This window comes from Schistocerca serialis, chromosome 3 (genome assembly GCF_023864345.2).
Source record: "Schistocerca serialis cubense isolate TAMUIC-IGC-003099 chromosome 3, iqSchSeri2.2, whole genome shotgun sequence".
NCBI lineage: Eukaryota > Metazoa > Arthropoda > Insecta > Orthoptera > Acrididae > Schistocerca > Schistocerca serialis.
Genome location: NC_064640.1, coordinates 383,846,217 through 383,872,522, shown reverse-complemented (window position 1 = coordinate 383,872,522; position 26,306 = coordinate 383,846,217). Strand labels below are relative to the sequence as shown.

The following is a 26,306-nucleotide window of genomic DNA, read 5'->3' as shown; positions in this document are numbered from 1 at the left end:
TGAGAGCGTATATGATTACAACACAGACAACCACGGGATTTTTAGTATATGGCTGAAAGATCTGCTAGTTAACTAACATACATTCCCATGCGCACAAGAATTAACTGACTCTGGATGCGGAATGACAGTTGGGGCTAGACGCATGGGACATTACATTTCGGAAATTGTTATGGAATTCAGTATTCCGAGATCCATTGTGTCAGGACTGTACGGAGAATACAACAAACGCAGAAATCAGTGTAGGACGTACGGCGAAGGTATGGACGTATCCGTAAGGACAGTGCGGCGAAATTTTGCGTTAATGGACTATAACAGCAGACGACCGACGGGAGTGCCTTTGTATAACAGCACGACATCACCTGCAGTGACTGTCCGTGGCTCGTGACCATATCGGTTTTGTTCTAGACGACTGAAAATCCGTGGCCTGGTAAGATGAGTCCTCATTTCAGTTGAAAACAGTTGATGGTAGGGTTCGAGAGTAGGGGAGACCCCACGAAGCCATCGACTCAAGGCACTGTGGAAGGGACATGAATCCCGTCGAACATTTATGGGACATAATCGAGAAGTCAGTTCGTGCACAACATCCTGCACCGGCAACACTTTCGCAGTTATGGACGGCTGTAGAATGGTTCAAATGGCTCTGAGCACTATGGGACTCAACTGCTGTGGTCATAAGTCCCCTAGAACTTAGAACTACCTAAACCTAACTAACCTAAGGACAGCACACAACACCCAGCCATCACGAGGCAGAGAAAATCCCTGACCCCGCCGGGAATCGAACCCGGGAACCCGGGCGTGGGAAGCGAGAACGCTACCGCACGACCACGAGATGCGGGCGACGGCTGTAGAGGAGGCATGACAATATTTCTGTAGGGGACTTCCAACGGCTTGTTGAGTGTACGTCACGTCGAACTGCTGTACTACTCTGGACAAAACTAGGTCCGACACAATATTATGACATATTCTATTACTTTTGTTGCCTCACTGTATTTATGAAGTTATGTCATGATATTCGGAAACTCGGCGTACAAAATATATAGTTAGCAATTCCAGCTATGACCTGCTTCAGTGCGGTCAGACGTCAAACATGTTTATTGTGTTACGGTTATCTGTTGTCTAACGTAAGACTACCCCGCACAATTTTAAATTCCAAATTGACTGAAACATTTAGTAATTGCTCCAAGTTAGAATATTAACTCTAGAATATTAACTCTTTGTGTCTTCATGTTTCATCTTTATCATGTTGTGTGTTCTAGTCTTCAGCTTAATTTCATCATTTGCGACGAACTACCTCATCTTTTACGCTGCGCAACACAAATAGTCGCTTCTACGAAGCGCCACAATTGTCTCCCATTGCTACGTGGAGTTTGAAATTTGGCTCCAAGGTGCTTACTACCCACCGCTATAATGACGCAAAACCGTGGAGCCCAGTGATGTCATCCTCGCTCTCGGCGGTGCTGAAAACAGCAAAGAGTTGACATATGCGAAAATACGGTCAGGATTCAGAAGCTGATGTGAGGTGTAAGGTGGATTAATGAAGTCACATCGGCACCAAATTCCATTACAATTCTGCCCAACGCTACCGTGGACGTGTCACCCAATGTGAACGTCGTCACACTCTTTCTTACTCTCATTTCACCTCTTATTTTGATGCCACAATGCCGAGGATTGAAATCACGCCGTTTTATTAAGTTGGTGCATAAGTTCGCAGCGTTTTTGTTTTGGATGATGGTATTCCTGTTATTGGGGGTTTATTTGTCCATTGTCATTTTTTAATTTGTAGTTTGCTGTTGAATTTTGAGTTTACATGTTGTCTTCTGTCATTTGGATATAGTGATTTGAGCTGTAGACGCCAGAAAATGGAGAGCAAACTGCAGAAATTGGAACATCTTCGACATATTCTTCTGTTTGAATTCAGTAGACGGATGAAAGCAGCGAAGGCTGCCAGAAAAATTTGCGCTGTTTATGGGGATAATGCTATTGAACAGATCGTAGCAAAGAAATGGTTTCTTGCTTTACGAATTGTTTTGCCATTAATGACTCTATACCTTCAGAAAGACGTTCGTGGTTTGGTGAAGATCGTTTAAACGCATTAATCCACAATTCTCAACGCCATCGTACTCGAGAACTGGCAAATGTGTTGAACTGTGATCATTCCACCATTGGGCGACATTTGCATGCAGTGGGAAACATTCAAAAAGCGGTGTGTAAGTACCACATTCACTAAGTCAAAATCACAAAAATCTGCTGGTGGACATATTTGCATCTCTGCTTGCTCGTCATCGATTGGCTCATCAACAACGCCGACCATTCCTATCCTCTATCGCTAGTGAAATCGTGTCTTTATATTAACATAAGGAAAGGAAAGGAATAATTGAGCCCAAACAAAATAAAAACTCTCCGTACAAAATCCTTCGCGAATCCACAAAAGATAATGTTATGCATCTGGTGGAACACCGAAGTGTCGTCTACTACGAACTGCTTTCCCGAGGTGTAACCATCACTGCTGATGAGAAACTTCCTGGCAGATTAAAACTGGGTGCCGGACCGAGACTCGAACTCGGGACCTTTACCTTTCGCGGCAAGTGCTCTACCATCTGAGCTACCCAAGCACGACTCACGACGCGTCCTCACAGCTTTAGTTCCGCCAATACCTCGTCTCCCACCTTCCAAACTTCACAGAACCTCTCCTGCATACCTTGCAGAACTAGCACTCCGGGAAGAAAGGATATTGCGCAGACATGGCTTAGCCACAGCCTGGGGGATGTTTCAAGAATGAGATTTTCTCTCTTACGGTAAACACCAAGAACTTATGCGGGAAGGCCTCAGGGGATGACATAGAGAACGTCAATGGACCCAACACTTTTCTTGGGGCGTTGATTCCTGCCTATTCGGCGGTCGAAAACGACAGTTCGTAGCAACAGGACGACGTTATTGACGACCTCTGACGCTACTGACACCTTCCAGTCGATTCCATCCTACTCTATGGATATTGTGGGCCAACATCCCCATTGAACGTGATAGCACCCCTCTGGAGTGCAGTGTGACCGCAGTTAATGCTCTGGTGTACAAGATGGAACCTCTAGGGACCATTTAAAAACATTTAAAGAAATCTGAATATAACCTGAGGCAGCAAAAGGTGCTTATGCTTTCCAGCCCTCCGTTTTTGGCTCTCCTGTGGCGTGATCGCGACATTGATGCATAAGTGAATAAAATGGCAAATTGTTCCTCTAACATCCACCACTTTAGTACCAGCCTCAGTGCCACCCTTGCACCTCTGTTGAGCACTTTAAAAATGTACCTGTACAGAGACAACCTGTGGCAGAGTCTTAGCCATCGGCATATAGGCAAACCTTGACACCCCTCCGTTCCTGGATTCCTAAATTACTTGTCATTTTTAGGATGGTATCCCAGTATGCACACACAATGAAATAGTCTGTTTGTTGGCAGCCGAAGATGGAAGAGGAGATTGCCTGTCATTTTTAGGATTGTATCCTAGGATACACACACAATGAAGTACCCCGTTTGTCGGTAGTCGAAGATGGACCAGGAGAATTTCTATCAATTCCCAGCTTAGGGTGGCAATCGGTAAATCTTTCATTGTAGGGATTATTTTCCCGTGATACGATTGAACAATTTTGGTCAGTCTGGCATATTTGGTCGAGTGTGTTGTGTTGTTATAAGCAGATAAGGATTCTGAAGTAATTACAGTGTTCGTGAGTCAAAAGAAAGTACAGTATTCTATAGCTAAGGCGTTGATTGACTAAGAAGTTCAATGATTAACAAATTTCGGGAGATGCTTTGAACACTGAAAACTATCTGCTTAACAGAATAAACTCCAGAAAAAAATTCAAGATGATTTCTTCAGACAATTAGTTGTTAAGAAAATACTTTGTCAGGACGAATGGTCACAGTTGATGGTAATATCTCTCGGCAGTTAGAAACCGCCTTTAGTGGACCAGATCCTACACAGGTCAGCTTTTACCAAATAATGACAACAAAAATGAAGAGAAGTTTCAAATGAGGCGGGAGGAGACACACTTCCCTCTTCAAAGACAACGTAGGAATTTTATATGAATCGATAGTATGAAAGATATATACACATATATCCCGCCCTAAAGCGTAAAATTAAGCTATTCTTCTGTACACAACAAACATCTTAGTGCGCTTATACCTAATGGTGAAGTTATAACATTCATACGATAACCAGGGTGAGTCAATAAGTAAGTCTCAAAACCAGAATACAGCATATCGTTTTAAATTTTATACTTATCTAGAACGTGGCAGCGCATGTTGGGTAAACGTAGCCAATACCCAATATTTCGCTGCCAACTGTTAAAGATTTGCAGTCAGACCGGGATGGCAGGAGTGTTGTGCATGTGTGCCTAATAGAACAATGCTATTTTTGTGAGCAGATGGATTGCCTGCAGAGCACACCCATAGCGAAAATCTTACCGGATATGGTTGGAATTGCATTTCATAAAATTTTTGCTTATTCGGATAAAGGAATGCAACAAAGGACAAAATAGACACAAACAAGGACCATCCTAGCCACATCGATTATCCAATGATTGAACTACTTCCACCGTCCAGGGGAATTACTGCAGCAATTTAAGGAACCAAATAAACTTATTACATCCCGAGAGGTCACACGTTTGATGCGAACGCTGTCACAAGAATTCAATGCTGCAGACTTTTAACGCAGTGTCCAACGATGGGATAAGTGTTTAAGTTTACAAGGGGAGTATATTGAGGGAAAAATAAATTTCAGGCTCGTAACTGGGCTCTGATGTGTCTATCTCAGTCTGCGATTTATTTATTGACTCACCCTCGTATGTTTTTGATTTCTTTGTTTCATTTTCTTTTCTTTAGTTGTCTTTTTTTTTCTTTTAGCGCTATTTTGGCAAGAACCTTTAGGCATAGATTAGTAGTTTCGATAGAATAGACTAACGGAAGGCTTAAAAATCTGTTTATAATGTAAGACATAAACTCAAGCTTAGTGGTGTAAAGAAAGTTCTGAAGCAATTCTATTTCCCTGTTACTGGTTGTAAATTTCCGTGTTTTCTGCGCTAAAGATCTGCCAGGTTTTACTTTCACTACAGAGGACATGCGCATCTAGCAGAAAGAGAGGTCCCCGTTAGATCTAGTTTCATATCTCATACCGTGAGCGATTTGCTTGCAGAATTCCGCCTGCGTCGTATAGATATAAACCACGCGTATTTTGACCGTGCAAATAGAACTTGCAAAATTTTTTATAGGTGTAATATTTTAGAGTGCACTTTCGCCTTTTCTTATTGTATAACCTACAGATGGCCAATGTATTTCCGAAACTAGTAATAATTGTTATCGTATTACCTTATTGTGTCTAAAATAAAAGTAGGTGTTTAGAAATTACTTGTACATACAGGTAGCAATAACTTACAATCGTACAGGTTAATTAATACGTTGACACTATATTTCAAAGCAGTATCTATGTGACAAACTTCGATCGCTACACTGTACCGAATCAAGTAGAGAATTTTTTGCAACTTAGTCTCCAAGTCGCGATATTTCATTAGGGCCTTTGTTAGCTTAAGAGGCAGGTGGATAGGGGACGTGGCCGCTGGTGCTTGCGACGGGGAAAGCAGGCGCCTCAAGAGCTCGTAGCCGTCCTCTGCCTCGGAAGAATTATACGGCAGCACAATAAGTCTTGGCTGCTGTCGCTGCGGTCTGTTTCACATGAAGTATAAAGAGCGCCCACAGGCCGCACCCCACGCGGTGCGACGACCTCCCTCGACAGCACGGGGCGGCTTTCGGCCTCCCGAAAAATGCAGACCCCCTGAAAAACCTCTGCCTGGACTTGCTACATTCTGGCAAGTTCTTCCAGCTGTTCGCTTAGCGTCAGTGATGAACGCGTAGTAAAATATAGGTTGCCAACCGTAATCCCAAACCATATTCGGTTATATACTCAATGCTAACTTTTTTTCTAAAAGAAAAGAGGACATCATACCTGCCGTTGATTGTAGAAATTATTTATTTCACAATTACAGTTTCGGTCTTTGGGTCATTTTCAGGTGATACTGCAAAACATTTTGCCTCTTCGTCACATGTCAGACTTCAAAATCCTCCGTAATGCATACGTGTCATTGTCAAAAACAAGCATTTTCACTGTAGAAATATAGTAACATCAGGTGAGTGCGAAGCTCTGTATACCGTGAAATGATATAAATTAAGTGAAATGTTTGCAATGTTAACATCCTTCGCGTAGTCCACACTTAAACAGTGTGTTAGAACATTGATTTTTAGCGGTTTATGATAGATGTAACAAGTGGTAACATTTCACGTAATTTACGTCATTTAACGATGTACAGAGCTTCACACTCGTGTTGTTACTGTACTTCTACAGCGAAAAGGTTTTTTTTTTTTGACGATGACGTGTATACATGTCGGAGGATTTTAAAGTCTGACATGTGGTGAAGCAAAATCTGTTGCAGTACCACTTGAAAATGACCCGAAGACCAAAATTTAAATTGTGAAATACATAATTTCAACAGTCAACGGCGAATATGATGTCTCTTAAAAAATTCTACATTAGTGTGAACCCCGACCGTGGGAAGCTAAAGGGTTTTCGTGTTATTTCTTAGAAACAGCGCGCTGTTTATAAGACATTCAGTCAGATGTAGGAGTCGAAATTGTTGGTTAACATGATAATAAAATCGGTCTACTGCCTTTTCAACAGCGTTTTTACTTTGACAGTCTACAACTTCATCATCAAGACTTCAGTTCTTGTGTAAAGACGTTCATCCCGATGTCAACACACTAGAGACGCGTGTTTCCGAATTTTACTAATTACTGCGCTGCAGTCATGGACTGTGCGGCTGGTCGCGTCGGAGGTTCGAGACCTCCCTCAGGCATGGGTGTGTGTGTTTGTCCTTAGGATAATTTAGGTTAAGTAGTGTATAAGCTTAGGGGCTGATGACCTTAGCAGTTAAGTCCCATAAGATTTCACACACATTTGAACATTTGAACTAATTACTGCCCCATATGACAACACAGTGAAGAAACTTCCACATGTTATTTTCACAATTTTCAAACATGACCTTCAAAAATCTATGTAAACAACATGTGGATGCACTGATAATGAATCTCTGACTTCTGAATGTACCAGGTAGTTATCATTAAATTGCAGCTACTCACGAAGGTCCGGTATGGGCTGCAAATATCGTATGGCAGCAAAATTTCGTAGATTTGATAATGCGTTTATGCGGAACCTATTTACGCTGGAAAAAATAGTTCCAATTTTGGCCACCAGGTGCAAATCAGGTGCTGTACAGCATCTCATCGATGTCCCCGGTGCTCATATTACAGAAACTGTGAAAGTGGTAGTTAACAAAATTCAACATTACGCGTTTCTCACTTGTTTGTCCTTTTCTGCCCATGTCCTGTTCCTAATCCATTATGTATGCAAACATTTCTATGTCTTTGTTGCATTCACAGCACCAGATTCGCACCTGCTATTCAGACTTAGAAATATTTTTTTCCACCACAGATCGGTTCCGCATTAACGCTTTAGAAAATCTACCAAGTTTCGCTACCATACGATAATTACAGCACACACAAGTGGGTAGCTGCACTTTTATTATAACCAGCCGGTATATTAGCACAGCGTAAACATTATTTAAAAAAACAGTAGAATTAAATTGTCCACTCATTGCACTGTCTTGTTTTTGGCAAGGAATAACTATTCTCGACGTCTAGACCCATAGTAATCAGGGAGGCAGTTAACCTCAATCTCACAGGAAACTTTGTTTTCTTGTAACTGCCTTAATATGAAGCTATCAATAATGTCGTTGACAGGAAACAATTACTATGTACCACCAAAGAGGTTTATGATTAAAATACCTCACACGAATGGTCCTGCATTTAGGATGAAGTATGAAGCAGGTTTTCCTGCTATCGTGTGGCGAGCCAAAGAAGTCGTAAACGCTCTGCTTATCGTAACAATCTGGAGCAGCGTTTCGCCACTTCGCCTATCTCAGTACACCAAGCACGACCGATTGGCAGATGTCCAAAGGTTCTACCACAGTCCGAGTCTCTTCGGTGGTGTTGCAGCAAGTCGTGTACTTGGCCCCTGGCACGTCCGCTCAAGTGCAAGCCCGCTCTGGCGCGTATCAATACTGGCCACCTTGCCCGGCTAGGGCAACTCATCAGCACGTCATCGTGTCAGCATCAGCCGTAGTGTGGTCCTCGACCGTAAGTTCGGTAACGCTCAACGGTCATCGTGACACAACTGCCTGCCAGGGAGTACAGCCACAGTACAAATGGTCCGCGAGGCGTACTGAGGACCTCCCAGCCAACGGTCCACTTGACGTAAGCCATACGGCAAGGCAATCCGCCAACTCGCCTCACCTGCAGCCTAGCCAACAGCTGATTCAGTGCAGTACGGCCACCCGTGACTGCTAGCCTGGCACCTCGCAAGATCGCCACGCCGTCCAGCCGAGCTGATAGCAGCGACTGATGGCTTCGTCTCATCCACACATCGCTGCAGTGTGAACCGTGGGTTCGACGCAGTCCACCCACTGACCGCCTGACGTAAGCACGAGTCTTGTATAGCAAATTATTGGGAAATAAATAAAGGATTCAACTTTCTTCGAGCAATCAGTGACTTGTGCTATCCCCCTGTCTCCACACTATCTTAAAACAATTAACTTCAACAATAGAAGTAAAATATCACTGAGTGGAATATTCGTGTTGGCATTCCGATCCCTGAAATAATTGCGGAAAAGGGCGAATTTCTTCAATATCAAGCAGTTCCATGGCAGTAAGTTCGAAAGAAAAGGTAAGGAACGGATACTCATTTACTAAGTTCTGAAGCTTCTCTTTTCGTTCTTCCGTGTTTGCGGTTTAAAAACTGGGTTGCTTTGGAAATTAACCTTATGCAAACACAATTAGTTTCTTTTTATATCTACCCAGACATGTTTCGACACGAATGTGTCATCTTCTGTGGGTCAAATTTTTATATCTGTAAAGTACAGTATCACATTTGTAATAATTTAACTGCTGTAGGCCTAACAAGTACTATATTTGCAATTTGTTTCGTTTTGTTTAGACACTCACCTTAAAATTACATCGCTAACTGAACTGTATTATTATACATCGACTTTAGTGCTCGTTTTCGTCGTTTTTTGTTTTTTTGTTTTTTGACAGCATGTCATCTGCAAACTATCAATGAAGATAATTATTCCCTATTTGTGGAGAGCTGTTTCGAGGGTAGAGATTATGTACGTTTCTGTACTTACATTTTCCGTCCTGTTTCGTGTCCCTTGCTGTTGTCTCAATCAGTTACTATTTAGTGCATTGTTTTCATTCAGTTTCTCAGAAAATTTCCGCTCACATGCACTTACACAAAATATGGCGGAATGTGATCTGAACAGACACTTTTGACAACACACTCAGTGAGAGGTGTCATGTTATTGTCGTTGCTCACTTGCTCATCGTCGGCCTTGTGATTGTTATGGCGCTGATTTTGAGTGTGTGTGTGTGTGTGTGTGTGTGTGTGTGTGTGTGAGAGAGAGAGAGAGAGAGAGAGAGAGAGAGAGAGAGAGATGGAAAGAGGGGTGGGGAGGGAGCCAAGAAAACAGTAGCTTTTTTTCCTGTTACGTTTTTGTGTTGTGTTGTTGAGCGTTCCAAACAATGTTTTGTTGCACAGTGTTGTATTTTCGTTCAGGACTCTCTTTCCCTGTATTATTGCTTTTTTTATGTGGTAGTTCTCTTCTATTGTAAGTTTTTGATAGAGACTGTTGCTTTGTCTGAGGATCTTAAGATCAGTCTCCATGTTTTTTGAGTGGTGGTTTTCTTCTATTACATGGTCTGCAAAAGTGGAGTGTGTACTAGCAATTCTTAGGGCTCTGACGTGTTCGGAGTACCTCGTTTTGAAATTTGTGCATGTTTGGCCGATGTAGACTGACTGGCATGAACTGCAGGTTAACTGATATACTCCAGCTTAGGAGAATTTGTCTACAGAGGTGTTCTTAGGTCTTAGATTCTTCTGTACTGTGATGCAAGTATTGTACTTCTTAGGCCTACAGCAGTTAAATTATTATAAATGTTTGCTATTACTTTACAGATATAAAAATTTGACCGACAGAAGATGACACATTGATGTCGAAACATGTCTGGGTAAATATAAAAATAAAATGGTTCAAATGGCTCTGAGCACTATGGGACTTAACATCTGAGGTCATCAGGCCCCTAGAACTTAGAACTACTTAAACCTAACTAACCTAGGGACATCACACACATCCATGCCCGAGGCAGAATTCGAACCTGCGACCGTAGCGGTCGCACGGTTCCAGACTGAAGTGCCTAGAACCGTTCGGCCACAAAGGCTGGGTGATAAAAATAAACTAATTGTGTTTACGTAAAGCTGATTTCGAAAACAACCCAGCAAGAAACGAAATTTTACTTACTGTGTTTCGTATTTCAACGATACGTACACATAATAGCAAGTGAGGCATGCCAGTGGTTACACATATGTCCTATTCGCGAGAAACTGAACTCAATCGCGGCATAGTCATGTTTAAATCTGTTTGCAAATATTACCCCACAAATATTTTGGCTAATTAAGCCTCGGTTTTTTTCAGCAAAGTGTCGGCGGATTCCTTACAGAAAAGAGATATCGGTATGTTTCTACATTTTACGATCCTTACAGGATGTACAACTCTAATAAAGATAAGTAACGTTTTGGAAAGACCAACGATGACGTCAAATATGTGACTGATAATTGTTTTTGTGGAGACGTTTATGGGTGATACAGTTATTTCTTTACCGGTTTATTGTGTGGCACAATAACATAAAATTCCAAATGAGTGGAGCTGCTCAATAATCTATTCTAAAAAACAAAAATAAGGAAATAAGGAGTAACGCTATGGCATCAGAGTATGTTATATCTTCAGAAACAAAGCACCTCAGGAAAGCAGGATTGTGGTGAGTTGATTCTTAAGTTAACTCTAGATGCGCTCGGTTTTAACAACAGTTATCTATACTACTACAGGGCTATTACAAATGATTGAAGCGATTTCATAAATTCACTGTAGCTCCATTCATTGACATATGGTCACGACACACAACAGATACGTAGAAAAACTCATAAAGTTTTGTTTGGCTGAAGCCGCACTTCAGGTTTCTGCCGCCAGAGAGCTCGAGAGCGCAGTGAGACAAAATGGCGACAGGAGCCGAGAAAGCGTATGTCATGGTTGAAATGCACTCACATCAGTCAGTCATAACAGTGCAACGACACTTCAGGACGAAGTTCAACAAAGATCCACCAACTGCTAACTCCATTCGGCGGTGGTATGCGCAGTTTAAAGCTTCTGGATGCCTCTGTAAGGGGAAATCAACGGGTCGGCCTGCAGTGAGCGAAGAAACGGTTGAACGCGTGTGGGCAAGTTTCACGCGTAGCCCCCGGAAGTCGACGAATAAAGCAAGCAGGGAGCTAAACGTACCACAGCCGACGGTTTGGAAAATCTTACGGAAAAGGCTAAAGCAGAAGCCTTACCGTTTACAATTGCTACAAGCCCTGACACCCGATGGAAAACCGATGGATCGGTCGTGGTGGAGATCATGATCAGCAATTCATGTCGTGGCCTCCACGCTCTCCCGACTTAACCCCATGCGATTTCTTTCTGTGGGGTTATGTGAAAGATTCAGTGTTTAAACCGCCTCTACCAAGAAACGTGCCAGAACTGCGAGCTCGCATCAACGATGCTTTCGAACTCATTGATGGGGACATGCTGCGCCGAGTGTGCGAGGAACTTGATTATCGGCTTGATGTCTGCCGAATCATTAAAGGGGCACATATCGAACATTTGTGAATGCCTAAAAAAACTTTTTGAGTTTTTGTATGTGTGTGCAAAGCATTGTGAAAATATCTCAAATAATAAAGTTATTGTAGAGTTGTGAAATCGCTTCAATCATTTGTAATAACCCTGTATATAAAGACAAGTCATAGTGTGACGTTGTAGCCAAACCTCTCGAAGAACTCTTCAGCGATTGACTTCACTTTCAGGTACGATACTCCGATACGCGGTTGGGCGGGCACAAGCTACACTCCTGGAAATAGAAAAAAGAACACATTGACACCGGTGTGTCAGACCCACCATACTTGCTCCGGACACTGCGAGAGAGCTGTACAAGCAATGATCACACGCACGGCACAGCGGACACATCAGGAACCGCGGTGTTGGCCGTCGAATGGCGCTCGCTGCGCAGCATTTGTGCACCACCGCCGTCAGTGTCAGCCAGTTTGCCGTGGCATACGGAGCTCCATCGCAGTCTTTAACACTGGTAGCATGCCGCGACAGCGTGGACGTGAACCGTATGTGCAGTTGATGGACTTTGAGCGAGGGCGTATACTGGGCATGCGGGAGGCCGGGTGGACGTACCGCCGAATTGCTCAACACGTGGGGCGTGAGGTCTCCACAGTACATCGATGTTGTCGCCAGTGGTCGGCGGAAGGTGCACGTGCCCGTCGACCTGGGACCGGACCGCAGCGACGCACGGATGCACGCCAAGACCGTAGGATCCTACGCAGTGCCGTAGGGGACCGCACCGCCACTTCCCAGCAAATTAGGGACACTGTTGCTCCTGGGGTATCGGCGAGGACCATTCGCAACCGCCTCCATGAAGCTGGGCTACGGTCCCGCACACCGTTAGGCCGTCTTCCGCTCACGCCCCAACATCGTGCAGCCCGCCTCCAGTGGTGTCGCGACAGGCGTGAATGGAGGGACGAATGGAGACGTGTCGTCTTCAGCGATGAGAGTCGCTTCTGCCTTGGTGCCAATGATGGTCGTATGCGTGTTTGGCGCCGTGCAGGTGAGCGCCACAATCAGGACTGCATACGACCGAGGCACACAGGGCCAACACCCGGCATCATGGTGTGGGGAGCGATCTCCTACACTGGCCGTACACCACTGGTGATCGTCGAGGGGACACTGAATAGTGCACGGTACATCCAAACCGTCATCGAACCCATCGTTCTACCATTCCTAGACCGGCAAGGGAACTTGCTGTTCCAACAGGACAATGCACGTCCGCATGTATCCCGTGCCACCCAACGTGCTCTCGAAGGTGTAAGTCAACTACCCTGGCCAGCAAGATCTCCGGATCTGTCCCCCATTGAGCATGTTTGGGACTGGATGAAGCGTCGTCTCACGCGGTCTGCACGTCCAACATGAACGCTGGTCCAACTGAGGCGCCAGGTGGAAATGGCATGGCAAGCCGTTCCACAGGACTACATCCAGCATCTCTACGATCGTCTCCATGGGAGAATAGCAGCCTGCATTGCTGCGAAAGGTGGATATACACTGTACTAGTGCCGACATTGTGCATGCTCTGTTGCCTGTGTCTATGTGCCTGTGATTCTGTCAGTGTGATCATGTGATGTATCTGACCCCAGGAATGTGTCAATAAAGTTTCACCTTCCTGGGACAATGAATTCACGGTGTTCTTATTTCAATTTCCAGGAGTGTATATGGCAGATTTTTTAGCAAAAATCTCGGAAATTTGTTGAGCGATTTAGTTTAAATTTTGAAACAATACTCTAATAAATCTTCGGACGTACATGTAGCCTATGTCTGCCCATAGGTTTATTAGAGTACATATAGAGTACTAGGTCATAACAAGCATATTTCAAAAAGCACCCCATGTCTGCATCCCTTATCGTCCAGCGCTAGGCGTCTTTGAATAGTGTCGCTACTCGCCAAGAGGGTAGGCACACAACATGCCATCCGAGCAGGTCTGCAGGGCAACATTTTCCACGTATTTGTGGCAGCAAGGTAAATGAAAAGTCGGGGTGAAGTTTCACAACCTTTATTTGAAAACAGTTATCAAATGTGCTTGAAATTACGCCCTCCTGCCAGAGCTCACGTCGTAGAACGACGCTGGAGTGATTGTCGCACTCTTTCACACACTACTGGAAAAGTGGAAATTGCATCGTAGGCTGCGATAATGCGCGCTATCAGCTCTTCATCAGTAGCAATGGGTGATACATAGTCAACAGGTGGCCCCAGTAGAAAGAATCAGTGGAAATCAAGCCGGTGAATGTGCAGGCCATGCGGCAGGCCCACCGTGCCCTACCACGTTCTCACCAAATGTTTCATCCAGATGCATTCGCGTTGCATGTGCGAAGTGCGCAGGTGCACTATTGTTTTGGTACTCCATTCGTTGTCGCACGTTGAGTGGAACATGTTCTAACAACTCTGGCAGAGTTTCTCATAAACAGTATCTGTTTGCGTTCAGTCGCTGTGCGAGCATGTATTGACCTACCAGATTATCGCCTACCAAGCTGGCCCAGATGTTGACATCGAAGCTATCTTGGTGATCACGAACATAGGCGACGTCCGGATATTTCTGTGCCCACATGTGTTGATTGTGGCTGTTGAACATACCTTGTATCCTCTCGTGTAAATGATGCCTCACCCGTAAAAAGTACATGGTTCAGAAAGTCCAACTGCGTGGAAAACACTAGCAAAAACCACTGACAGAATTATATTCCACGTGGAAAATCGTCTGGGTTAAGGGCGTGAACCCTCCGAAGGCGGTGGGGGATGCAAATCATCTCCATGCCACAATCGCCAAATTGCGGAATGGCCTACACCCATTTCCCGGGCAACATGCCGCCAGCCTGTTAATGTTGTGTTTTCCAGCAGTGCTAAAGTGTCCTCAAGCCCTGGTGTACGCAATGTGCGTTGAAGACCACGTCTGACAGGGTTTCGCATCTGTAACACAAAATGAATACCCCGGCTTACGAAGTAGGCCTTAAATATACACTCCTGGAAATGGAAAAAAGAACACATTGACACCGGTGTGTCAGACCCACCATACTTGCTCCGGACACTGCGAGATGGCTGTACAAGCAATGATCACACGCACGGCACAGCGGACACACCAGGAACCGCGGTGTTGGCCGTCGAATGGCGCTAGCTGCGCAGCATTTGTGCACCGCCGCCGTCAGTGTCAGCCAGTTTGCCGTGGCATACGGAGCTCCATCGCAGTCTTTAACACTGGTAGCATGCCGCGACAGCGTGGACGTGAACCGTATGTGCAGTTGACGGACTTTGAGCGAGGGCGTATAGTGGGCATGCGGGAGGCCGGGTGGACGTACCGCCGAATAGCTCAACACGTGGGGCGTGAGGTCTCCACAGTACATCGATGTTGTCGCCAGTGGTCGGCGGAAGGTGCACGTGCCCGTCGACCTGGGACCGGACCGCAGCGACGCACGGATGCACGCCAAGACCGCAGGATCCTACGCAGTGCCGTAGGGGACCGCACCGCCACTTCCCAGAAAATTAGGGACACTGTTGCTCCTGGGGTATCGGCGAGGACCATTCGCAACCGTCTCCATGAAGCTGGGCTACGGTCCCGCACACCGTTAGGCCGTCTTCCGCTCACGCCCCAACATCGTGCAACTCGCCTCCAGTGGTGTCGCGACAGGCGTGAATGGAGGGACGATTGGAGACGTGTCGTCTTCAGCGATGAGAGTCGCTTCTGCCTTGGTGCTAATGATGGTCGTATGCGTGTTTGGCGCCGTGCAGGTGAGCGCCACAATCAGGACTACATACGACCAAGGCACACAGGGCCAACACCCGGCATCATGGTGTGGGGAGCGATCTCCTACACTGGCCGTACACCACTGGTGATCGTCGAGGGGACACTGAATAGTGCACGGTACATCCAAACCGTCATCGAACCCATCGTTCTACCATTCCTAGACCGGCAAGGGAACTTGCTGTTCCAACAGGACAATGCACGTCCGCATGTATCCCGTGCCACCCAACGTGCTCTAGAAGGTGTAAGTCAACTACCCTGGCCAGCAAGATCTCCGGATCTGTCCCCCATTGAGCATGTTTGGGACTGGATGAAGCGTCGTCTCACGCGGTCTGCACGTCCAGCACGAACGCTGGTCCAACTGAGGCGCCAGGTGGAAATGGCACGGCAAGCCGTTCCACAGGACTACATCCAGCACCTCTACGATCGTCTCCCTGGGAGAATAGCAGCCTGCATTGCTGCGAAAGGTGTATATACACTGTACTAGTGCCGACATTGTGCATGCTCTGTTGCCTGTGTCTATGTGCCTGTGGTTCTGTCAGTGTGATCATGTGATGTATCTGACCCCAGGAATGTGTCAATAAGGTTTCCCCTTCCTGGGACAATGAATTCACGGTGTTCTTATTTCAATTTCCAGGAGTGTACATGTGACATTACGAGAACGTGCCAGTGGTAACTTCTAGTGAAACTGTGTTTAGTGGGGTCCTATGGATGGCAGTAAATGTGCACTCAACGATTCGGAAACGGCTGAACGAACAGACGTTGGCTGCGTGAGCATTTCCATCCGCTGCCCCGTAAGCACAGTACATGTCTCTCCTTTCCTCCCAACAATAGCGCTCCATTTCCTGTCCACTGACCACAAGATTATCGCTGACAAATTGACGCTGGGTGAACCAAACACCTCAACGCGACCAGGTGCTGCCTTCTATGCAACACCTACCTAACAGGCATTTGCACAACCGGAAGTAACGCATTCACGTCCCAGTAAGAGGCGGAAAACCCGTAGCTTTGCCCTGCCTGGAGTGTCAGCAACTACGTGGACTACAGCGTCTACAAATAAAGGTCATAAAACTTCAGCCCGTAGTCTCCTTTACCTTGATAACTCAAATACATTTAAATCGCTCCTCGATATGCAGTATTTATTCATTCTGAATGTATTTGGGGTGGCCTGTCTAAGCTGCATCACCCTTTAAATATATGGGTTGGACAGAAAACATGGAAACATCAAGAGGAATACATGCCTGGACATAAGTGGAGATGCTACCCAAGGCTGCAGGTTGCGTTGTATTTAACAACGAATGGCACCCGTGCAGTGTCTTCAGTACGTTGTAAGTGGTCAGAACAGTGTTCTGTGTAGTTTCGGGTGCATTACGTTGCAGCTAAGTGAAATGGAACGGGCAAATTGTTGGTGCTCGTATGATGTATGCTTCCGTAATCAAGAGACAGTATGTGTATTGTGTTCGCCGGCCGCGGTGGCCGTGCGGTTCTGGCGCTGCAGTCCGGAACCGCGTGACTGCTACAGTCGCAGGTTTGAATCCTGCCTCGGGCACGCATGTGTGTGATGTCCTTAGGTTAGTTAGGTTTCAGTAGTTCTAAGTTCTAGGGGACTGATGACCTAAGATGTTAAGTCCCATAGTGCTCAGAGCCATTTGAACCATTTTTTGTATTGTGTTTCAAGAGGCACCCTATCGAAGATTTACTTTGATGAGCCAAAACATTATGACCACTCGCTTAAATCGTGTTTGTCCGTGCTTGGAACGAAATTAATCACTGATTCTGCGTATATGGGAGACGACAGTTTGTTGCTAGGTTTTTGGAGGTACGTGGCATTAGATGTCTACGAAAAGGTCATGAAATTCGCGCAAATAACGGGGTTGATAAGTTCTATAAAGAACGGAATTTGACCATGAACGTAAGAAATATAACATATTATACATTAAACAGGTGTTCGCTAGGGGCGATAAAACACTGGAACCAATAACAACTGTAACATACCTCGGAGTAACAGTCGGTAGCGCCCTGAAGTAGAATGGACATATAAAACTTTTTGTAGGAAAACAGATGTCAGGCTGAGAGGCAATAGAAGGATATTAAAGAAAAGTAAATTATCCACGAAAGAAATGGCATAGAAAACACTAGTTTCAACGATTCTTGAGTATTGTTCATCGATCTGGGACCGTAATCAGTTTGATTAATATAAGGGAAGACATCCAACGAAGAGCGGTGCAGTCCGTCGAGGAATCGTTTAATCGGCGTGAGAGCGTTACAGAGCTGTCTCATACATACATCTTGCGGTGGCTTGCGGGGTCTAAATGTGGCAGTAAATGCTGACAGTACTTTTAATGAATTTTCATAGAATCCCTGTCGTACCGGAATAGCTTTTACCAAGGATTATTAAGACTTAAGAGTGTACTAGTGTGCAATACTTAATTCACATCAAATTAAACATTGGGCACTGATTAGTTAATATGTCATTATACGCCTAAAAACGAACTATTTATGAAGACACATATTCTAAAAGGCTGATTAAAGGTACGAGTTCCATACATCCTGATATTTTAATGACAGAAGATTCCTTCATAGGAAATCCTGATGCAAGATGAAGGGTTCATTCTGCAAATAATCTCAAGGCTGCGACTTAACCATTCTGCATTTTATTATGAATGCTAATCCAGCAGGCTTTTGCAGGCTAGATTCTATAGTTTCATAAGGATCACACCTATAGGAAGATAATTTGAGGTGTGCTCTGTGGCTAAGTTGAGAGGAGAAACCCCTGGAAATCCAAACGTCCGTGATCCACTCCCATTCCGGTATACAGTTTTTAATCTCCAAGAAAATTTCTTTGCTGTTGACACTTCCATCCATCGTAAGTACGATTTTTCATTTTGATTTACGAAATGGCTAGTATCACATTTGGCAATTTCTTAATAATTACACAAGTAAACTAAACCATACTTTTATTTCTTTTATTAGGTAATAGCTTAATTACATGATTTTCTGATGCTTAATCCGCATGTAACTTCTGTTTTTTCTATCACACACCATTTTGCCACGTTGTAGCTTTGCTTATAAATTAGAAAACTAGCAAAAGACATGTAATCTTACATGTTAATTGTGTATCCATTAGCTCATATTTCCTCTCTCTCTTTTCCTTAAGACTTGTAACATAGCTTTTAATCCCAGAATTGCGTGTCGTACATATCGCTGAAGTTAGCTACTGTAGTTTACCGTCGTACTGGTATTCAAACGAGCTTGATACGGTATTCCCACTACATTGATGTCTTGATAAGAGCATACAACCTGATCTGCACCAACATCACTCGAAAATTCATGGAAACAATCGAGGAGACTTTTCGAAAGGTGACTCTTGATGTTCATTGACCCACCCATATAGCCGCCCATGTTAGGACGCAGCTTCTAGGATGCGGGCAGGGGCACCGGACCCCGATCGAATCCGCGCAGTGCACCAGTCAGCTTGGATGTGGATTTTAGGCGGTTTCCCACATCCGACTACATTAATATCGGGTTGGGCACTAAGACCCGCCTCAGTTACACCTTTCGTAAACATTTAGAAAAACGGTCGCACTTTACGTGGATAACACCACTATACATAGACAGTCGCGTTACACATATTCTGTCCCGGACAGGGATGGGGGCGGGGTGGGGGTGGGGGGGGGCAACGGGGAGTGGCGACAGGAAGGGCATGAGGTCACCCTTTAAATTAATCACGCCACATCCAACAGTAAGGTGGCAGACCCCGCGCAGATGCGGGACAATGACACAAGGAAAAGAAAGATGACTCTTGATGTTCAACAGCCTAACGTCTCGAAATTTTCCAGATTATTGCCTGCGACAGAAATGTAATGTGAATCTTTTTTACTGTCTAAAAAGTTGGTAAGATGCTACTTGAATAGTATCTATGATTCCTTCCCATTCACAGTCATTTCTTATTCGAAGTTCCATCAAAAATCATCTTTCGCTTGTCAGGTTCGACAACATTCTTTAAATTTCGCTTCTGATGTGTAAAAATGTATTAGAGATATTTGAAAAATTCCCTGTTTTTTGAGCGACACTTTCATAAACTGTTTTACAAGGTGAACTTAACTTTTAATGTATAAGGTAACAGAATTTTTTCCGGTCCTCGAGGTTCTAGCGCAAGTAGAAGGAGAGCCCAAGAGCTTGTCGTAGTAGTTCGATTTTCAGGGGTTGTCCTGGGATATATTTTGTGAATTTTGGTCCGAGGGATCCATGACCACCGGCGGATCGGTACGCAGTAATAACGTTATTATGAAATATCCGGTTTGTTATCGCAACCACCCTTGTTTCTGTCAAAGTACCTCTACAACAATAAAGAAGCCTGTATATGCATCTACAAAAACGTACAGCATAAAACAAAGAGTAATGTAACAAACCTCAGATAAAACACGTATATTTTTATCACACTGTGTATAGTACAGCACGTAACAACTGTAGAACTGTTGTCTTACGGGTACTGTTCAAAATGTCCAACACCATGATCACGGCAGAGTGTACAGAGACGTACCATGGACTGTCTTACATACCAAAGAATCCCAGGGGTTTTGTGCCCTAGCAGCCAGGTCAGAGTGAGTATCGAATGGATACTCGTAAACTAGGTAAGCTCTTCGCATACCGCCGGAAGAAGTAGTCCGTTTGTATCATATCTCGCGACCGAGCTCGCTATCAAAAAGGACCACATAGACTAGACCTCTGCCGTCCTAATTATACTTCGTTGTGGTTCCTAACATCAAAAGCAACGCGTGTCGGCGCCTCTTCATGCTGAAACCACATAGCCTGACGAATATCTTCTAGAAACTGTGGCATGACATATTGAAGGAACGAACTGTAGACGAATTCGTTAATTGTATCAGGAGGCTAGTAAGGTCTAGGCACAAAATCGTCGACAAAACCGGCCCATACATTTACAGAAAAGTGTGTTTGTATACCAGCACAAGAGTGTGTATAGATATTCGTCAACGCACACATTGCTATTGCTACTGGACTTTCCATGCTCCTCCACACGCCATCCGATGAAGGATGAGTGAGGATGAAACAGTAGTCCATCAACTATAGCGTGGTCTCTCGGGCCTGATGGCGCTGCTTCATTTGCCCTTCTATACATTGCTGACATCTACATCTACGTTATTACTCTGCTGTTCACAATAATGTGTTTGGCAGAGGGTTCAACCATCAAGCTGTCTCTTTGCCGTTCCACTCTCGAACGCCACGCGGGAAAAAACGAGCACTTAAAAATTTCTGTGTGGGCCCTGATTTCTCTTATTTTATCGCGATGATTATTTATCTCTATGTAGGTGGGTGTCAACAGAAAGTTTTCGCAATCGGAGGAGAAAACTGGTGATTGAAATTTCTTGAGAAGATCACAAATGGTTCAAATGGCTCTGAGCACTATGGGACTTAACATCTGAGGTCATCAGTCCCATAGAATTTAGAACTACTTAAACCTTACTAACCTAAGGACATCACACACATCCATGCCCGTGGCAGTATTCGAACCTGCGACCGTAACGGTCGCGCGGTTCCAGACTGTAGCGCCTAGAACCGCTCGGCACTCCATTGCACAGAATAGACATTAGACCTGTACATCAACAATATAAGGAGTGTGGACAGCATCAGATGTCGAATGATCACATTGAAGGATATGGAGATGTCGTGTACTCGTGCGACATGGTGTTATCGGTACTTGACTGCGTTTCAAAGAGAGCTCATAGTAGGTCTCCATTTGGCTGGCTGGTCGAACCATGCAGATATGCAGGGCTTGTGAGGTGATAGTGGCCCGAAATTGGACTGTATGGAAACGTGAGGGCAGGCATACTTGTCGTTAAGGTTTCCGTCGACCACGTCTGACCAACATAAGGAGGGGTCGATATACAAGTACATCGTAACAGCTTCACAAATGCGCCTGGCATCTGAAAATATGAAAGAACTCCATGAAAGAATTGGTCGAAGACGCAGAAGCTGCACTAGGGATTTCCCGTCACACGCGCGTGCTGTCTTTAGCATCACAACACAGACTGCTGCCTTGGGAGTGATGCTGTGACTGAGCAGTGTCGGTTGCTTAAGAATGGCATCGCACTGCGCTCTGCAATGAAACACAGCTCTGTGCTACCTCGGATGTGCATCGTCGGCGAGTACGGCGGTGGCCTGAGGAGAGGTTTCATCCTTCGAATGTTTTGCACAGACGTAACGATATTAATCACGGTGGCGTGGAGTGAAGAGTCATTTGGTTTGACTTCAGGTCACTGCCGGTAGAGACTGAGAGATGTCTAACAGCACTACAGTACGTAACGACATCCTGCCTCTTCATGTATCACCTTTCATGCGACAGTATCGTTGTGCCACACAGCCTAATTCTTTGAAAATTTGACTATTTTGTAATCAAAGCAACACCATCACATATCCTCTCTACCCATGAAGTTTCATTTGGTTTGCTCCTTACTTTCTGCGTGCGTCGCTTTTTTTATCAGGCAATATGTGTCTTTGGTATGTAGTTTTCTTTTTATTTGTCGGAAGATATCTATAACCTATATCTGCACAGTAGAATTATGATTAGCGTTGGAATCGCTGGAACGAAAGCAACAATCACGTTTAATGGTGCTTAACAAGTAAGTAAATTTGTTTCTACATCTACATCTGCATGGATACTCTGCAAATCACATTTAAGGGCCTGGCAGAGGGTTCATCGAACCACCTTCACAATTCCCTATTATTCCAATCTCGTACAGCACGCGGAAAGAACGAACACCAATACTTTTCCGTACGAGCTTTTATTTCCCTTATTTTATCGTGGTGATAGTTTCTCCCTATGTAGGTCTGCGTCAGCATAATATTTTTACATTCGGAGGAGAAAGTTGGTGATTGGAATTTCGTGAGACGATTCCGTCGCAACGAAAAACACCTTTCTTTTAATAATGTCCAGCCCAGATCTTGTATCATTTCAGTGACTCTCTCTCCCATATTTCGCGATAATGCAAAACGTGCTGCCCTTATTTGAACTTTTTCGATGTACCCCGTCAGTTCTATCTGGAAAGGATCCCACACCGCGCAGCAGTATTCTAAAAGAGCCTACACTACAAACATAGTGTAGGTAGTCTCTCTAGTAGATCTGTTATATTTTCTAAGTATCCTGTCAATAAAACGCAGTCTTTGGTTGGTCTTCCCCACAATATTTTCAATGTCTTCCTTCCAGTTTAAGTTGTCAGTAATTTTAATTCCTAGGTATTTAGTTGAATTTGCAGCCTTTAGATTAGACTGATTTATCGTGTAACTGAAATTTAACAAACTCCTTTTAGGACCAATGTGGATGACCTCACTCTTCTCGTTATTTAGGGTCAATTACCACTTTTCTCAACATTCAGATATCTTTCCTAAATCGTTTTGCAGTTGGTTTTGATCTTCTGATGACATTTTTAGTCGATAAACGACAGTGACATCTAAAGACAACCTATGACGGCTGCTCAGATTGTCTCCCAAATCGTTTACATAAATAAGGAACACCAGAAGGCCTGTAACACTACCTTGGGGAAAATCAGAAATCAGTTTTACTCGATGACTTTCCGTCAGTTACTACGAACTGTGACCGCTCTGACAGGAATTCACAAATCCAGTCACACAACTGAGACGACATTCCATAAATACGCAATTTCACGACAAGCAGCTTGTGTGGTACAGTGTCAAAAGCCTTCGGGAAATCCAGATATACGGAATCGATCTGAAACCCTTGTCAGTAGCACTCAAAACTTCATGCGGCAAAAGAGCTCGTTGTTTTCCACAAGAAGGATGTTTTCTGTGTCCATGTTGGCTTCAAATGGCTCTGAGCACTATGGGACTCAACTGCTGAGGTCATTAGTCCCCTAGAACGTAGAACTAGTTAAACCTAACTAACCTAAGGACATCACAAACATCCATGCCCGAGGCAGGATTCGAACCTGCGACCGTAGCGGTCTTGCGGTTCCAGACTGCAGCGCCTTTAACCGCACGGCCACTTCGTGTGTCCGTGTTGACTGTGCGTCAATAGACCGTTTTCTTCGAGGTAATTCATAGTGTCCGAACACAGTATCTGTTCCAGAATCGCACTGCATATCGGCGTGAACGATATGGGCCTATAGTTACGTGGATTATTCCTGCTACCTTTCTTGAATATTGGTGTGACCTGTGCATTTGTCCAGTCTTAGGCTACGGATCTTTCGTCGAGCGAACCGTTGTATATGGTTATAAAGGATGGAGATAATGCATCAGCATACTCTGAAAGGAACCTAATTGGTATACAGTCTGGACCAGAAGACTTGCTTTTATTAAGCGATTTAAGTTGCTTCAATACTCCGAGGATATTTACTTCTACGTTACTCATGTTGGTATCTGTTCTTGATTCGAATTCTGGAATATTTACTTCCCCTTCTTTTGTGAAGCCATTTCGGAAGGCTGTGCTTAGTAACTCAGCTTTAGCAGCACTGTCTTCGATAGCACCTCCATTGCAATCGCGCGGAGAAGGCATCGATTTTTACTTGCCGCTAACATACTTCACATTGGACCAAAATCTCTTTGGATTTTCTGGTAGGTTTCGAGACAAAGATTCGTTGTGGAAACTGTTATAAGGATCTCGCATTGAAGTCCGCGCTAAATTTCGAGCTTCTGTAAGAGATCGTCAATCTTGGTGTAACACATATATTGATTAGAAGTAGGTTTATATTATGTAACTGTATCTGTAATTACGAAGTACATATTCTTTGTTGATTAAGGTCATTGATTTGCGTCATGAAATTTAAAGTTTTGTAAAGTAGTAAAGCATATATGGAAAAAGCTAAATGATGTTTAAAATAATGAAACTTTATAATATGTGTATATATAGAAGAAAAACATTGTATATTGGAAGCTGGTTCATGCTTAGGGCACTTGTATTGTAAAATGCAAAAGATGAAGGGAAATCGCTCCGCAACGGAAGTGGCTTGGCGAGATGTAAAAGGTGATTTTGGCGGTCGAACTGGGCGTCTCCTTGGTGTGAACGGTACGCAGTCAGTGGCTAGCCGTTGCACGATACACATCGACTGTGCCAAGAGAGGCAATTGGAAGCCGCTTTGCAAGGAATTTTACCTCGGATGTCGATTTGGTTGTTGCATGGTACTCTCGGCAATTAGGAATGGCTCTAACACATTAAAAATCTGTCGCCAAAAAGAAACTGTATAGAGCATTCAAACATAAAAAGCCGTGAATACAGTTAGCCACCACATCGCCTGCCACCACAACTTCGCCACTGCTCCACCAACTTCATGCATACAGATATGTATCAGAGCATGGACCAGTTAATTTGTGAGAGTGATTTTAATAATAATCCAAGTGCTATAAATCTGTGTTTAGAGCCATAACTTTTATCCTGACCATGAAACTATGCAGGCTCCCCTCCTTAGTGTTTATAAAACCGAGCATCCTGTTTCAAACGCACTATTATTGATTATTTATGTTTATGAGATGTGCAAGGATTATTAAAAGTTTTTTACGAAAATACTCTCAACTTATTGCAAAAAGTCGTTTTGCAAAAATCCAGTGCCAGACTGTGTAAATATGACTGTCTAAAATACTTGCTTCACAGGTGATGAAAAAAGGCAAATAAGTTATACTCATTTGAAACTTAATTTAGCTTTGATTACTATCATTAACGAATTTTTGAATTTAATTGAGCTCAGTGTTGAATGCGCACCGTCATCAGACCACAAGTGGCCCATCGGGACCATCCGACCGCCGTGTCGTCCTCAGATGAGGATGCGGATAGGAGGGGCGTGTGGTCAGCACACCGCTCTCCCGGTCGTAATGATGGTTTTCTTTGACCGGAGCCGCTACTATTCGGTCGAGTAGCTCCTCAGTTGGCATCACGAGGCTGAGTGCACCCCGAAAAATGGCAACAGCGCAGGACAGCCCGAATGGTCACCCATCCAAGTGCGGCCACGCCCGACAGCGCTTAACTTCGGTGATCTGACGGGAACCGGTGTATCCACTGCGGCAAGGCCGTTGCCATACAGTGTTGAATAATTTGATTTAAAAATTAAAAATATAAACCATTCATAGTGAAGCTAAAAATTACATTTAGTTTAACTGAATTTTGCTACTGAAATAATCATAGAGTTTGACTAGTGATGCAATATAAGTTTATGGGTCCCCACCATATTCTTCTCATATTAGAAAAGTAATTGGAATATTATTGCTACTAAGGAAATCTGATACATTTCTGTAAATGGGAGCATAAAGAGTGTAATTGTGGTATCATTTATTTTTATTTGCGGTATTTATATGTCAGTTAAGTCAGGACCCCTCCTGGCCAATTTTAGTCCTGCACTTCTTGCAGTAACATTTCATTAGTGATCCAAGTAACAATCTTGAATGTAGCTCCTACTGGTGTGAGTTTGGTACAAATTTTCCTTTCTATCATTACTAATACATGCAGTAATGGTGACTGCTGCTACACACAGCTCAAATTGCCCTGTGTTCGTTTGTATCCTGTGTACTATTCAAAGGAAAATATTAATGGAAGTAACTTCAATAACTGATATTTAATTCTTTTAAACATATATTTTAAAAATAATGTGCCTAATTGGGCTGGCGACCGTTCGATTTTCCATTCGTATATGAATTTTACTACCTTCATTAACCCCAAAATCAAAGTCTGTTTAGTTTTTCTACTAATTGCACTATAT

General features: G+C 44.1%; 1 protein-coding gene and 1 pseudogene across 1 annotated transcript in view; both read right to left on the bottom strand.

Annotated features, from left to right (window-relative positions):
* The window catches only part of LOC126471617 (FMRFamide receptor), a 721,366-nt gene that overhangs the window by 323,919 nt on the left and 371,141 nt on the right, over nt 1-26,306 (bottom strand). The window lies entirely within an intron of this gene.
* Nucleotides 25,512-25,628, bottom strand: LOC126471797 (5S ribosomal RNA; annotated as a pseudogene).